The sequence below is a fragment of the Nesoenas mayeri genome (assembly GCF_963082525.1).
Source record: "Nesoenas mayeri genome assembly, chromosome: 4".
Lineage (NCBI taxonomy): Eukaryota > Metazoa > Chordata > Aves > Columbiformes > Columbidae > Nesoenas > Nesoenas mayeri.
The window spans coordinates 217,711-231,433 of NC_137540.1; positions in this window are offsets into that span (position 1 = coordinate 217,711).

Sequence of the window (13,723 nt, forward strand, 5' to 3'; positions counted from 1 at the left end):
GTGTCACAGATGCTAGGATGGATCATGCTTTCTAACTCCCCGCAGCCGAGTCTCTCAGAACCCGAGTACACCCGACTTCCAGCTCTGCCTCACTGCATCACGTACCTTACTTGCCAGTGACTTCTCCAGGCAGACAAGCGAACAGGGCACATTTGCCTTCCTTCTCAAGGCAAGCGTACGAGATCAAACACAAAACCCAAAAGCTGTCCCCAGGGAAATCCGTTCTCCCCTCCATCTTTGACACTGCAAGCCTTCTGGAAATTATTTCATTCCCAGCATTAATGAGCTGGGATCACGTCTTTTTTTGAAGTTGTTGTAGCAAGCGTAGCTGTGGTAACGACAGCTTTGACTACGGGATTTGGATATGCTGCACTGAACTTGGCAGCATCCTGCTCTGACTGAGACCCTGCTGTGCCGTACAAAGACCGATTCAGAGACAGCCTCTGCTCCAAAACATTTAGTATCTGAGTGGAACAGGCTCATAGAGAAGGTGCTGTCATCTGTGACTTACACAGGAAGGTATAAAGAGGAACTGATCTACTTATCTGCCATCTGCAACATGGATACAACAACCACCTTGGGCCCCGCTCTAGTGCCTTGACTATTTTCTTGTCCAGTATATCCCGACATACCTCCGGGCAATAGGAACTCATTATCAGCCTCCAGCTAAGCCTGAGAAGAGATTTTTCTGCCATAATTAACTCTTCACAACACTTCTTCTCTCTCTCTCTTTCTTTCCTTTTTGCTAGGACTTTTGAGAGACAGGAGGAATCAAGTTTTAAACGTCTTTAGAAGTTTTTGCTTCAAAGAGTGGTAACAAGCGATAGCAGTAACATTCAGAGCAGCGTGTTAACTGTGCAGTGCAGAAAACTTTGGCCGTTTTTGCCCCAAGACGTTAACCAACGGATAGTTTGTACAGGAAGGGAAACACGGAACAGGTTTGAACACTGTGATTAAAAGGCCTTTCACTTACCAAGCCACTCAACACGTGGCTCCCCTGAGCATGGCAGAACCAAACAAGAGGAGAGAGCTTTGGAGCTGGCAGCATTGGTGTCTTTCAGGCAGCAGCGGGCGCCGAGCAGCTTCCCCTCTCAGCCTCGCAGGTCACTCTATCTACCTCCAAGCCCATCCCCGGCTCACCACTTCGTTATGCTGGTAGCTTTGCTGTTTCTCTAGTTTGCAGACACTCCTAATCCTTTTATTTTCTCATTTCTGCCGTTTGTTAGGCCAGTCGCCATACATGTCAGTCTTTGCAGCTCCTCCTCAAGCCTGGATGCGCAGCCGTAGCCACCCAGAAGCACCTCTCATCTCCCAAAGCCTACTTACCTAGCACATTTTAACAGAGTCCTCACGTGTATGTCAGATCCAACGCAGCTGTTAACGTGCATGCCCTTCCTCCAAGGAGGTTTCTCTCAACACCATCACTGCATCGCCCTGCTTGAAGCTCTCCAAGCGAACTGTTAAACTTGTCAACCTAGAGTGAACCAGGAATAGGAGCTGTAGTGCCAAACCAGCATTTTGGGAAGCGTTGTGGCACGTGGCACAGCACAAAGCTCCAGAGGGCACAAGCTCACCGTACCAATGCGACTTCCTCAGCATTCCGCGGAGCCGTGTTTCTGGCTGCCGAGATGTCCCCGTTCCCCTGCAGCCAGCCCAGCTGCCGTGCGCTCCGACACATTCTGCTCCACGGGACAGGAACACGACTGCCTTTTCACACCTGGTCCAGGAGAAGCTGGCACTGCCAAATTATCTGCTAACGCACAGGTCTGACAGACCTGCACACGTAACCACAGCCTGATAACTACAGTCTGTCAGGTTATTCTGTTTTATTTTTTCCCTTTGGAAAGCCGTGGCACCCTCACATTAACTTTTACTTAGGAAGAAAGCCAAAGCAGTATTGCTATCAGTCCAAGAACACCTAGTAAAGAACTGAATCGTGTTCAATTCAAACATACAAAAAGAAGGAGAAAACACAGAGGAACACCACGGCAGAGTACTCAGTAGTTACACCTGCTTGAAGAGACAACAGTTTGTAAGGATTTCAGTGTGTTGGAAACAACTCACTGCCGATGTCACTAAAACTCTGCTGGGAAGCACTAATATTGCAAACTCAGCGTGCTGCCATCACAGAAACCAAGAGAACTTAAAATTCTTCAGCTCCATGGAAATTAATACCAGGTAGAGGAGAGTGCTTTAAAACAAAAAAGGCTATTTTTAGCTGCGTGTTAAAATGCACATTTCTGTCTTCTACAGCTAGCAGAGCTTTCAGACGAGCAAGAGGACACACCAAAGCGCCGTGGCACTGAAGGCTTGAGCTGTGTCTTTAAAGATAAATGGCAGGAGGAGGTACAAAGGTTAAGTGAAAGCCAATTCCCCTCCAGAGCCGCTTCGCCACGCGGGACACACAGACCCTGTCCTGCCGTGCCGGGACGCGGGCGCAGGGCTGCGGCACAGCCACCGCGGCCGGGTGCTGGAGCACCCGGGCAGAGCACCGCGGCCCGCCCGCTCTGCCTCAGCCACGCGAGGCGCCCCGCCAGCGCCTCTCTGTCCTCTCAGAGATCTTCTAGAAAGAAAAAATCATGTTTCATCTGTTGTCATTGTTGAGTGTTGAGGGAGCACTGAGAATCTCTTTAAAATGCACTATTACATGCATATATTATAAAATTACTAGTTTATACATACCCTAGTCTACAAGTCTGAAGACTTGTACCATGCACTTCCTGAACATATTTCATTCATCTGATTTTTGGTCAGTATTAGGATAAGGAGTGCCAAGAGCTCTAAGGAGGACCCGTCACCATCAGACAGTAGCTCAGAGTGACAGGATGCACAGTCAGGCTTTGGAGATGACTCAGACACCCCAACGGTTCCCACCCCCGCAGCGAAAAAGGCGCCAAGGAAGCAGCTAGGAGGAGAGAAAGCAGGGACATAAGGCCCCAAAATTAGTACTGGTGAGGAAAGGAGGGAAAACGGTATTCAAAGAAATGGACACGAGAAGAACATTGAGACTCCAAGTCACAGGTTGTGCTTGCCAAAGGAGAGACTTCTCCCAGCCCTTCAGAAACAACCAGAATCCCTTATGGACTACAGGGACTGCTCGAGTTCCCATTAGGGTCAGGCATCTGCAGCTTGTATTTATAGCGATGAGCTGTCCTCACCGCACTGGCTCTGGTATAATATCGCTGCATCGCCTTCCTCCGCTTCCAGGTCTCAGGTTACCGGCGGGCAGTGCAACATGAGGCCGTGTGCCGCCAGCACGCTGCCCGCCGTCCTCCCAGCACGCTGCCTGCCGTCCTCCTGCCCGGTCGCCGTCCTCCTGTCTGGCCGCCGTCCTCCTGTCCGGCCGCCGTCCTCCCTCCCGGCCGGCCCAGCGCCGAAAGCCGCGCACAGAGGGGACGGCAGAGGCGGCACTCACCTCAGCACATGGACCTCTGGGACTATGCAGAAAGAGCTGGACAGAAACGGCACCTCCTGTGCACCATTGGCCATCTCCAGTCCTCTGTGTGTCCCATCCATATCGCACTCCTGTGCTGCTCTACACCAAGTATTACTATTTTCTACCTTTGTTTTCTCTTCCCCTGTAGCTACAGGTACAAAGCTTCACTCTGTCCTTGTTGGTCCTGTAGATTTTGCCTCTTTAAAATTTTTGCAGGAGTTACTGCAGGATCTACTTTAAACTATTTTAATTACCTCTGTACTATTCCTTCTCACACTTGAGCACGAGTAATCAACTAAAGATGCCAAAACTCAAAACACAGGGGAATTCATCTGTGATGCAAAGACATCCAAAAGGCTTCTTCCCTTCTGAGCTGGCACCCAGTTGTCACACTTGTGGAACTGCCACCAGGACGCTGTAAAGTGTTACATGCCATAAACGTGACTGGCTGAAGTTACCCAGCTTCGGAAAATAGGTTTCATTTTCCTGAATCCCGGGTACCTGACCACTGCTACTTTCAGTCCTGCTGCGCATTATCGAAAGGTCACCAGAAACGAGAGCTCTAAACTGGTCTCCGCAGGTTTTTTTAAGAGATCTTTCTCCTCCTTCCTGTACTGAACAGCAGTGAAGTTTAACTCAATTCAATACGCATTATCTCCGAGCCCGACCTGGCAGAGCCTGAGTGAAATTCTGAGTGGGGGAATTCACTTCTACCAAAACCACTTGAAATTCTTTGCTAACTCAGGGAAGCGCCAGGTTGAAAAACCTGCCCAACCCTTTTCTTACTAATCGACCAGAGAGTGTAGACGACTCCCTCTTACTTGAGTTTGAGCGGCAAGACGTTCCCAGTGGTGATTTATCAGCTTGTCCTCCCTCCTGGGTCAGCTGCCAGCCTCCCCGTGTGCTGACCCTGAGGACACAGCACCAGGCTGATCCATTTACAGCGTGGGATGCAGCGAGGTGCGGCTGGAGGAAGAATGAGAACAGTTAGGCAACGAGGGAGCACGGCTGCAGGCATGGCTGCTTATCTTCTGTTTGATCTTCTGCTAAGGGAAGACAAGAATGGACGTAATAAATCTGCATCGATACATGAAAGAGCCAAACAACTGTCAGGAGAATGAGGTGATTCGGGAAATGAAGACAGCTCTACTGCTAAGTGGCTGCTCTGGCACAGTGAAAAATGCACATCATGAAGAGCAGTCAGCACAGAGAGGGTGGTCACCTTCTTAAGAGGAAGAAGCACCTGACTAAACAGAAGATGGAATAAACTAAGAAAAATTATTCTGAATACTAATAAAAAATATCCCATAAATATTTCCTGAGGACGCTCTCCAGACTCCTTTGTGTGGGAAGAAGATCAAATCCTTCTAAGATACCATAGGATAAAACAAAACAGCGCCGTGCATAGATATGCCTACAAGAAGTTCTGCCACTGTTTCAACTAGGATGTCTGTTCCTTCCTGCACAGGCAGCTTTCATGCTTTGTTGTCCTCTTTTTCTCTACTGTCAGGTTACCTGCCTCGGGTTTGCCCCCAGCACAAGGCGTTTCTGAGAACGTTCTCCAGCCTGAGCTCTCTGCAATGCCACAACTGCTGCCATCCCTTACCTATACAGGTTACTTGATCTCTTTGGTGAGTTACGCAATGTTTACCCACCATCTGATCATCTCTGATTATATCATAGCAACGGACAACAGTTTATGGTGAATTTTGTGTGAACCCGCTCCAACAGGACACGTCTATGAGTCCTGCTGGTCTCCTGGGTAGTGTTACTCTCTTTAGAACAATAACGTCAGCCAACAAGTTCACTTAATTTTATGCTAAAATTAGAGCAGTTGAACATTATTTATTTCGAGTCCACTGGTTTTCCTGAATACCAGGAAGCAAAAAGAATGTGTCACAAGCATTGCAACCCATAGAATTTCATCTATGGTGGTCATGCAATACCATTTACAAATCTGAAGAGTGGGAACAGAAGACACTACATGGCAACCACACCAAGTAAAATCCAAACGTGCTCACCACATTCCATTGCGCATTCGTAAAAGGCAGAGGCAAACCCTTTACATTTGGATTCAGAAAAGCTCCTCTGAGCCTACAGAGCCATAAAGAACAAAGACTGCAGAAGTTCTGCAGGAGAACATAAAGAATCTGTGCTGTCCCCAGATGATTTGATAAACACTACAGCACCACCACGTACGTCCAGCCGCGACACAAAGACCGGTAGCTACAGGCACATTACTGTCTGCATGGCAGCACCCCACCACGGGTATAGGGAGGATACCAGCGTGAAGCCCTTTCAGAACCTGCCACGAATTGTTCTCACGAGCACAGCACCGCTAACCTGTGACACCAGCAGAGCTCTACACACATGAGAAGCAGCAGTTTAAAAAATGCAAAGGTAACAGAAGCAGGGATGGTGATTCTTGCTCACTCAGTCACTCGGTCGTACGGCAGCCTTGTACAACAGGAGGACCGCAGCTGCTCCGTGAGCTCCTGACAGTCACCGTGGATCTCAGGTGTTCGCAGTCCTGCAGGCTCAATAACTATAGGTATGTTCTCCCACTTGCTATAAACTCTCCTGAACCTGCCCAGATGTTTTTGAAGTGTAAAACAAATCTGGACAGCTCTTCGAAAGGATCCTCTTCCACTCCATCATCCTTCTGTGTAAACCACTCGCACCCTGTGCTATCAGCTCACAAGAGCAGTAGGTTTCAGTTCGGTTTGAGGGAGGACCCCTCTCAGAACTTCAAGCAGAAACAGGAAGGAAGATGTAGAAGGAGGCAGCCCTGTATTCCTCCGAGCCGCTCTGGACAGCCTTGGCGTCATCAGCCGCTGCCATAACCGGGTGTCAGTCTGCCCCCGGCTTGGGGCTTCACCGCTCCAAAGGCGGCTCTGATCACCCGCGGAACACGGGCTCTCACTGCTGCTGAAGGTGCGTGTTAGGAAACAGAACCGAACGCGGCTCCTACGGACTGAGGGAAAGCACATTTTATATGTCTTTTCCTATGTACAACGGCGTAACCTTGGAGTCACAATCCTATAGAGAAGACTGCACTGCAGCTATGCAGATCTCTCCGGATAAGCCCCAAAGCACGGCTGACTGAGCTGGCCCCTGTCTCTCGGAGTAGGCTGCATTCTAGCAGCAAGCAGAACAACTCAGACATCTCTTAAAAATATATCAGTCAGGCAGGTGTAATGCTCGAGTAACGTTAAGCATCCACTTTTATTTTGTGACCAAGCGAGCCTGGAAGTGCAAAGACAACAGCCTGTCCTCGGCTTTATATGGAGCAGTGCCTAAAACTACAAAACTATCCAGACTTTGCAGTTTTCTGACTTCTGGTCAAGTTCCATAACCTGCTAAGCAGCATATTCGCTCAGTTCATAGTCCTTGCAAGAGTCCCTGCTCTCAGCAGCAGTCCCGTAGGCTCTAGTAGAGATTGCGAGCTTTGGCTCCATCATGCAGTGTTCTTCTCCCTTTTTCTGTAAGGCTCTGCTTACATCTGGCCTCTCTTCACTGACTCCTCCTCTGCCCACCCTGGGCAGGCACCATATGGAAGGAAAACCTCATTATTCTCTTCAGCGTTTAACCTTTTCCTGCGTGGCTGCATCTGGCCAGAAGCGCACGCTCCGGCCGGTGCTAGAGAAACGCGTTCCCACCCGCCGCATGTTGTCTCCAGCGTTCTGCTCGTCTGCCCGGCTCACCTGACCTTCAACTCCCCGCTAAGGGTGCACCACCGGTCACGCTCACCGATGGGTTGCTCCTCTTTAACCACTCATCACAACAGCCGTCACGCACACAGCACCGGAAAAGCAAATTTCACAAGGAATGAGAAGCCATACGCGGCACCTGATGCAGTCTCTTACCAGTGACCACCAGAGCCTTCCCCATTTGTTTCCCCATTCATAAATGATGGTGACTTAATGGAGGAGACAGAGGAAAAGAGTTTTTCAAGCTAACAGACACTAACTTGTCCAACTCTGAGTCCTTTCAAACTTCTGCCGTCACTGTGCACACCAGCCTTGAGTACCGCTTGCAGGGCAGAGATCAACCCAAGAGCTCCCTCACCTTGGCAAGTGGAAAAGCAGGCCTTGTTCTGCCCCAGGGACATGCACAAGAAATATTTGCAATATTATTTGCAATACAGGAGACAAAAGAAAAATACGAGTTGCTCGTTCATTCCCGTAGTGGCTTTTCAAAGTCCATGTGGCCTTTCTCAGTGAACAGGTAACACACACCCCCCAGACACCACGTAACACCCAGTTAGGTCACCCACCTCTTCACAGCCGCAGGCAGACCAGCAGTTACACCGTGGAGCTACTGGGAAAAGCAGGAACCGGAATCTGCTCAGCAAGAAGCGGCCGCAGCGCCAGACCAGCACCTCGCAGATAACCTGTAGGTACAGTCGCTGACCTACAGCATTCATCACCGTGCTTTACAGCACCATACGGCACAGGATGCAATCGCAGTGACCAAACCTTATCATCATGTCACTGTAACGTTTTATAACATCACAACAACCAACCGGCAAATACCCATCAATATCCTCAGCTAATTTTCAACTGTTCTTCTGCTAAGGAGAAATCACTTTTATTAGCAGAAAAGAGTTTTACTGCACCCGAGCATTCTGTCCCGCATGGTCTCATCCCACTGAGGACACGTAACAAAACCTGCTGTATTACAGATTTTTGGCTGCGGTCAGTTGAGTTAAAATCAAAACAGGTAAAACAAGAACAACCTAAGTAATCTGTAATCAAATATCTAAAATAAAGACTTCTTCCAATTTATACATCACGAGTACTTTTCTTATTTCCAACTGAAGAAGTAAGAGGTTTTGTGGTAACAGGTTGTGTATATTCAGAGATCCTGCTGTTACTTCATTTTATCTGTTTGAATACATCACTGACGTGTATTTACATATACAGTCAATACTTCAAATCAAAAGGTAGCGTTCTCAATTTGTTTTCAAGTTAGCTGCTAATATTTCAAAACAGAGGAGCCCAAACGCACAAAATACCCGGGCATGGATACACACTTACCCATATCGTGTTTTCAGTGCACAATCTCTTCACAGCTTAAGGCTATTAATGAGATCCCCGATTTGGTTTGTTTTCTTCAGTATGGATTGGCAGGCACAGCAAAACCCGTACTTCTCACCATTTCAAAAACAGTGTGACAGACTTCTATGCCCACTGGACCATCGTGATATAATATGTAACATCCTCCCAAAATGATATTTCACGACACCAATATTTACGATTCAGTTCCTCGTAAGGTATCAAAGCGGCCTGCCAAGGAACGTCCCCAAAGGTGCGCTGCGCCCCTCTGGGTGCGCAGCGGGGGCAGGACCAAGCTGTGCTTGTGGGAACAGTCTGAGCCCTAGATCAGGAACACCCCATTCCCCTCCCGCCTTCCCTTCCAAGATCCTGTGCCATCAGCACACAAAAGCGGAAGCAAAGGTACTAAGTGTTCAGCTACATTAACTCCAGTTTATGGGAGAAGCTATTGAGACTCGGACCATGTAAATAAATACCTGGCTTTTATAGAAGGGAAACGATCAGAAAAAGCTTCTCTGACACATTCCAGAAATAAACATGGCTGTTCCATCTCTGTTATCAGATGTACCTGATCTGAGACTCAGCAGGATCCACTTTCTGAGCGAGCAGGAGCACGTCTCAGGATGGCAGAGCTCTCGTGACCTTTATTGTTACTACTGTTATCAAGGACATCACAAAATGGTGTTCCTTGGAAGTTTAATTTGGCTTTGATTTTCTACTGGAGCAAGGATTCAGTTTTTCCTTTTAATTGTTTATTGTTGTAGGGATCAGCCCTTTTAAGGTGTTTCATGTTCTGTTTCTTTAAACAACAATAGATGCTGACTCACTGGAGAAGACAAAAGATGAAGGATCCGAAAATACCACTGTTAGTACTATCAGCTAGGCCAGCATCATCACAATCTACAGGTGTGGAATCCTAAACCCTAGAAACATTTAACACATCAGGAACACCCCTTTCCACTTCACTGTCATCCTGAACACATTCAGTCCTTCAAACCAATACATACGTGGAAATAAGACAAATTTTCTTCTCCACTGCAAGCAGGTAAACACTTGGGGACAGAAATGCAGTTCCAGTGCTAAGGATAAATTGGCCGCATTGTCTCTCCCATGAAAAGACTTCACTCTAAACTCCCAAACCAACTCTTAATGCACACATTTTCCAAGCAATAAGCAATTACACATCTGCTCCAAAAGTCTTTCAGATACCTATTTTTCTACACGGCAAGAATAACCACCACCTACATTCCAAACCTTCAGCACGTTTAAATGAGACCCCCGGGAATGCATCACTGTTTGATAGACCACACTCCATTTGAGACCTTTATTCAAGGACCTACGATCCTTGGCAAAGGCATCGCAGGCAGACCAAGAGGTTCCTTCCAAGATGACTCCAGGATGAATACCCACCACACCCAGCCAGCCTGCCCCATCTCCCAGGTCCTCCCAGTGGGAGACGATGGCTGAACCAGTTGCCACCGGCGCCCTTCAGCACCACGGCCAGCGCCGAGGCCACCACCTGGCCCAGGTGGCCCGGGGGGACAAGGGGTGGCCCAGCCGGGCTGGCAGGCGAGGGGGACAGGGGGTGGACCAGCCAGACACGGTTCGGCTTGTTCTGGTCTGGGCCATTTCAAGTGCTGCTGTGTGAAGTGCCTGCTGATGAATCAAATGGTGTAAGGTAGCGCCGAGATGGTTTGTGTTGTCTTAGAACCTCATTTCCCTTTTCTGTAATGAATGGAGTTTCCCAGACTTATTTTAAGCTGTATTCCCGGATCTGCTTTATTTTCAGCTTAAGAGTGCTAACGGATGTGTTAAATGTTGAACAGAATGTAAATGAGGCCTTAAACATTAAGGGGCTTTGCACTTATTATAGGTCTGCCATACCTATGTGCCAGCAGCTTCATTTAATGACAAACATTATCAGCATTAAGACACGAAGAGTTTGTAACTACTCCAAGCTAATAAATCAAAATTATCACTTAGTTACAGGTTTCTTTGAGTTTTAATGGGGTTTTATGATATTGTGCAAGGAAGACAGATTTCATACTGCCAGGTTTGGGAGTTTATCTACTAAAATGCTAGAAAACAAATTAGAGTCACTAAATACCATATAAGAAACAGATCATTCTGAAATGCAGTTGGCCATAAATTAACACAATTACTAGGAAATTCTAACAGTTTGGTGAGAATACTCTGCATGACGCTTACATCAGTAGGATTAAACTGATGATCAAATGCAAGTCTCATTCTCCAAATAGGCAATTACGATGTCTTCATCATGTAAGTAAATTCCAAGTTAGCTGTAGATAGATTTAAACATAGAAAGCAAAACTAGCTGTTAGCATTGAAACATTACTTTCACCATTGTATTTCTATATTTCTTGTCTACGTTTTGGGCTGTAATTTCATATCAGACGATACTGCTGCTGAAAGCCAAGCTTCAGCCTTGTGCTTCCTCCTTCCAAGCCCATCCTGCTGCTCGTTCCCTGGAGAGCTTTCTAATGCTTTCTATCAGCTCCTCTTGCAGTCAAAGCTCAGCAAGCAAGCAGGAATTTGTGCAAAGAGTTTTCCTGCACACAGCTTACGCTGCAAAAACACCTGCATTAACCTTCCCGAGGACTCTCCTACGCACCGAAGCATCGCAGAGTTAGACTCCCAGCTATGTTATTTCTAGTCATGCTTTCCCCAGGCGTTTACTCCTTTGGGCAAGCCCAGGACTCAGGTAGAGAAACACTTGTTCCGTGTAGCCCCCAGGTCTGTGGACCCCTGCCTGGCAACCCCCTCCCGTCCCCGGGCCCAGCGTGCCGTCTGTCCGCGCCCGGCTCTGCCCCGCCAGCGCGCGCCGCCAGCAGCTCTTCGCACGAGGCGCAGCGCTCTGCCGCAGGAGCCGTGGCGCGCGAGAGCTGCTCGCAGCTGGCAAGCTGTTGGAATCCCACAACGGAGCTATAATAAGCACAGGGCATGACTAAACCTGAAGCGTTGTTGACTTTTCCAGCGGCATCATGCCATAAGCCATACGCGATCCAGAATTTTCAACGAATGTGACCCACATCCTCCCTCAGTTCCTCAGCACCGCACCAGCAGCCGTGGGGGTGGACAGATGCTCTGTGCAGCACGGCACCCCCTGCCCACACGGGAGACAGAAACGCGTGGCCCATCACCGCGTATCCTGATGTACTCTGGCTGCTTTCCTTGCTCAGCGTTATCTTTCAGGCACAGGCTAAATGTGAGACAACTTGAAATTCTGTCACCAGAAGCCACAACGAGCTCACAGCTATATAGTTGAACCTGCTCTCATGTGAAAGCAGTATTTCTGCTTGGCTGAGTAGAATCTTTACCATCCCGCTGCTACTCCGAACCCACCATACTTCATACGTGCTCCCACAGCAAATTCAAGGCGCTCTCTTGTAGTTAGACATGCTGACTATTTGCAAGGTCACAAAAAGCATAGTGAGAACACCACACATAGCCCGAGTGTCTCATCTGAGAATAGAGAACACAAAACTTAGGCAACAAATAACACAACGATACTGCTCGTACCACTAAGCACTGCCCTCTTGTAGAAGAATGAGCCGTGTTTGGTCCAAACGCCACCATGCAGGCAAAACAGCCAGTAGCACATTGTAAAAAGCACCAAGAGTGACACCTTGCACCATCTACTCGTCCAGCTGCAGTTATGTTATCAACCCCCTGGCTCTCACTAGCTTCTAACTTTCCGAAATCTTTGCACAGACATGAACACGGAAAGCTTCGAGTAGTCAGTCGGGCATTTTTAACAGGAATGCCAGACTGTGAGCTGGAAAGGCAGAGTTTGCTCTCCCCTGAATGCCAGGAGGCAGAACAGCCAGGAACGACATCCTCAACAGCTTTTGCTGAGAAAGCAAGCGCTGGCGGGGCCGCAGCCTCCGCAGCACGATCCCGGGCAAGGAGCTCGCCCCCAGCTCTTGCAGCCAACGCTTCACCCTCTGTCGTCCCACCCTCCACGAATGCTCCTGGGATGCATGTGCAGGTAGTGAGCGCAAACGGGGGAGGGAAGAGGAGGCGATTCAGTCCTTACACCAGTTCATGCTTCAACCTGAGTTCACGGCTCAGAGGCCACAACGGTCAGTACCCTGCAACTTTGCTGAAGCATTGATGGAACAGGGCACATTCAGGTAGGTAGGCATATATGCACAGACATTTCTTTTAATGAGAACAGCAGCAAAATGAAGGAGGAAATGGTTCCTTTCTGAAGTGACACACAGGTTACTTAAACTGGAATCTGGAAGCTAATTCTAGTACTTTCCTCTGACAGAACTCCATGCCTTAAACTTGTACAGTACATCACAAACACTATTGCATTTTACCGATTTACCAGGTAGGCAACTAGCAATGACACTATTTTAAACACGTGGCAAAAGGCAGATAAAAATGATATAGAGGGGCCTGTTGAAGTTCAAGGAAGCCCAAAGGTCAAGTCAAACATTACACTTGGCCTCTTTTTCTTTTTTGTAAACATGAATAGGTTTTGAGTCTTCCCTCCTTCACTTTTAGAGAGAACAGAAGCACAGACCCCTTAAAACACCTGAGATTGTGTGCCTGAAAACAACGGTACTCAAAAAACCAATCGCATTGAAAACCCTTCTTGATCAACATCTTTGACACAACCCTAGAGCAAACTCAGTTTTGAAACCTTTCTGCTAAAAAGCACTTTCCTTCAGGACACAGCTTCAAACCACCACCCAGCGCCCAACAGAACAGCCTGGTCTCGTTGCTTTGAACCCCGACTCTGCGTGATCCCCGACTCCAACAGTGTTTGCCTCGGCAGGTCTGACGCTCAAACTGCAATTCGGACCTCAGTAACTCCATCGACTGTACACACATGTAGCTTTCCTTTTGGCTTTAGGACTCCTTACCTCCAGACAAGTCTGTGTAGACTCCGTCCTGCGATGCGCGGATACGCAGGCTCACTCGTGTTCTCTGGGATAAGCTGTCTTCCTAAAGCGACTGCTGACTTCTCCTTTCCTTTCAACTCCTCATCACTTTTCCATTTTTCAGGTGAGCAGCTTATTTGAAATAAAAATGTAAAACTTAGTGAAAGCTCCAAGACATCTGTTTAAACCAAACCCTTCCCTAGTGCCGCTCAGAGCTGGGGCTCTTATCCAGATTGGTGGTGTTGCTTTCCCGTTTGATCACCCAAAAGCTCAAGACTAGCCAGGCTACTGCAACTTACCTTCTTAACCAGAAGACA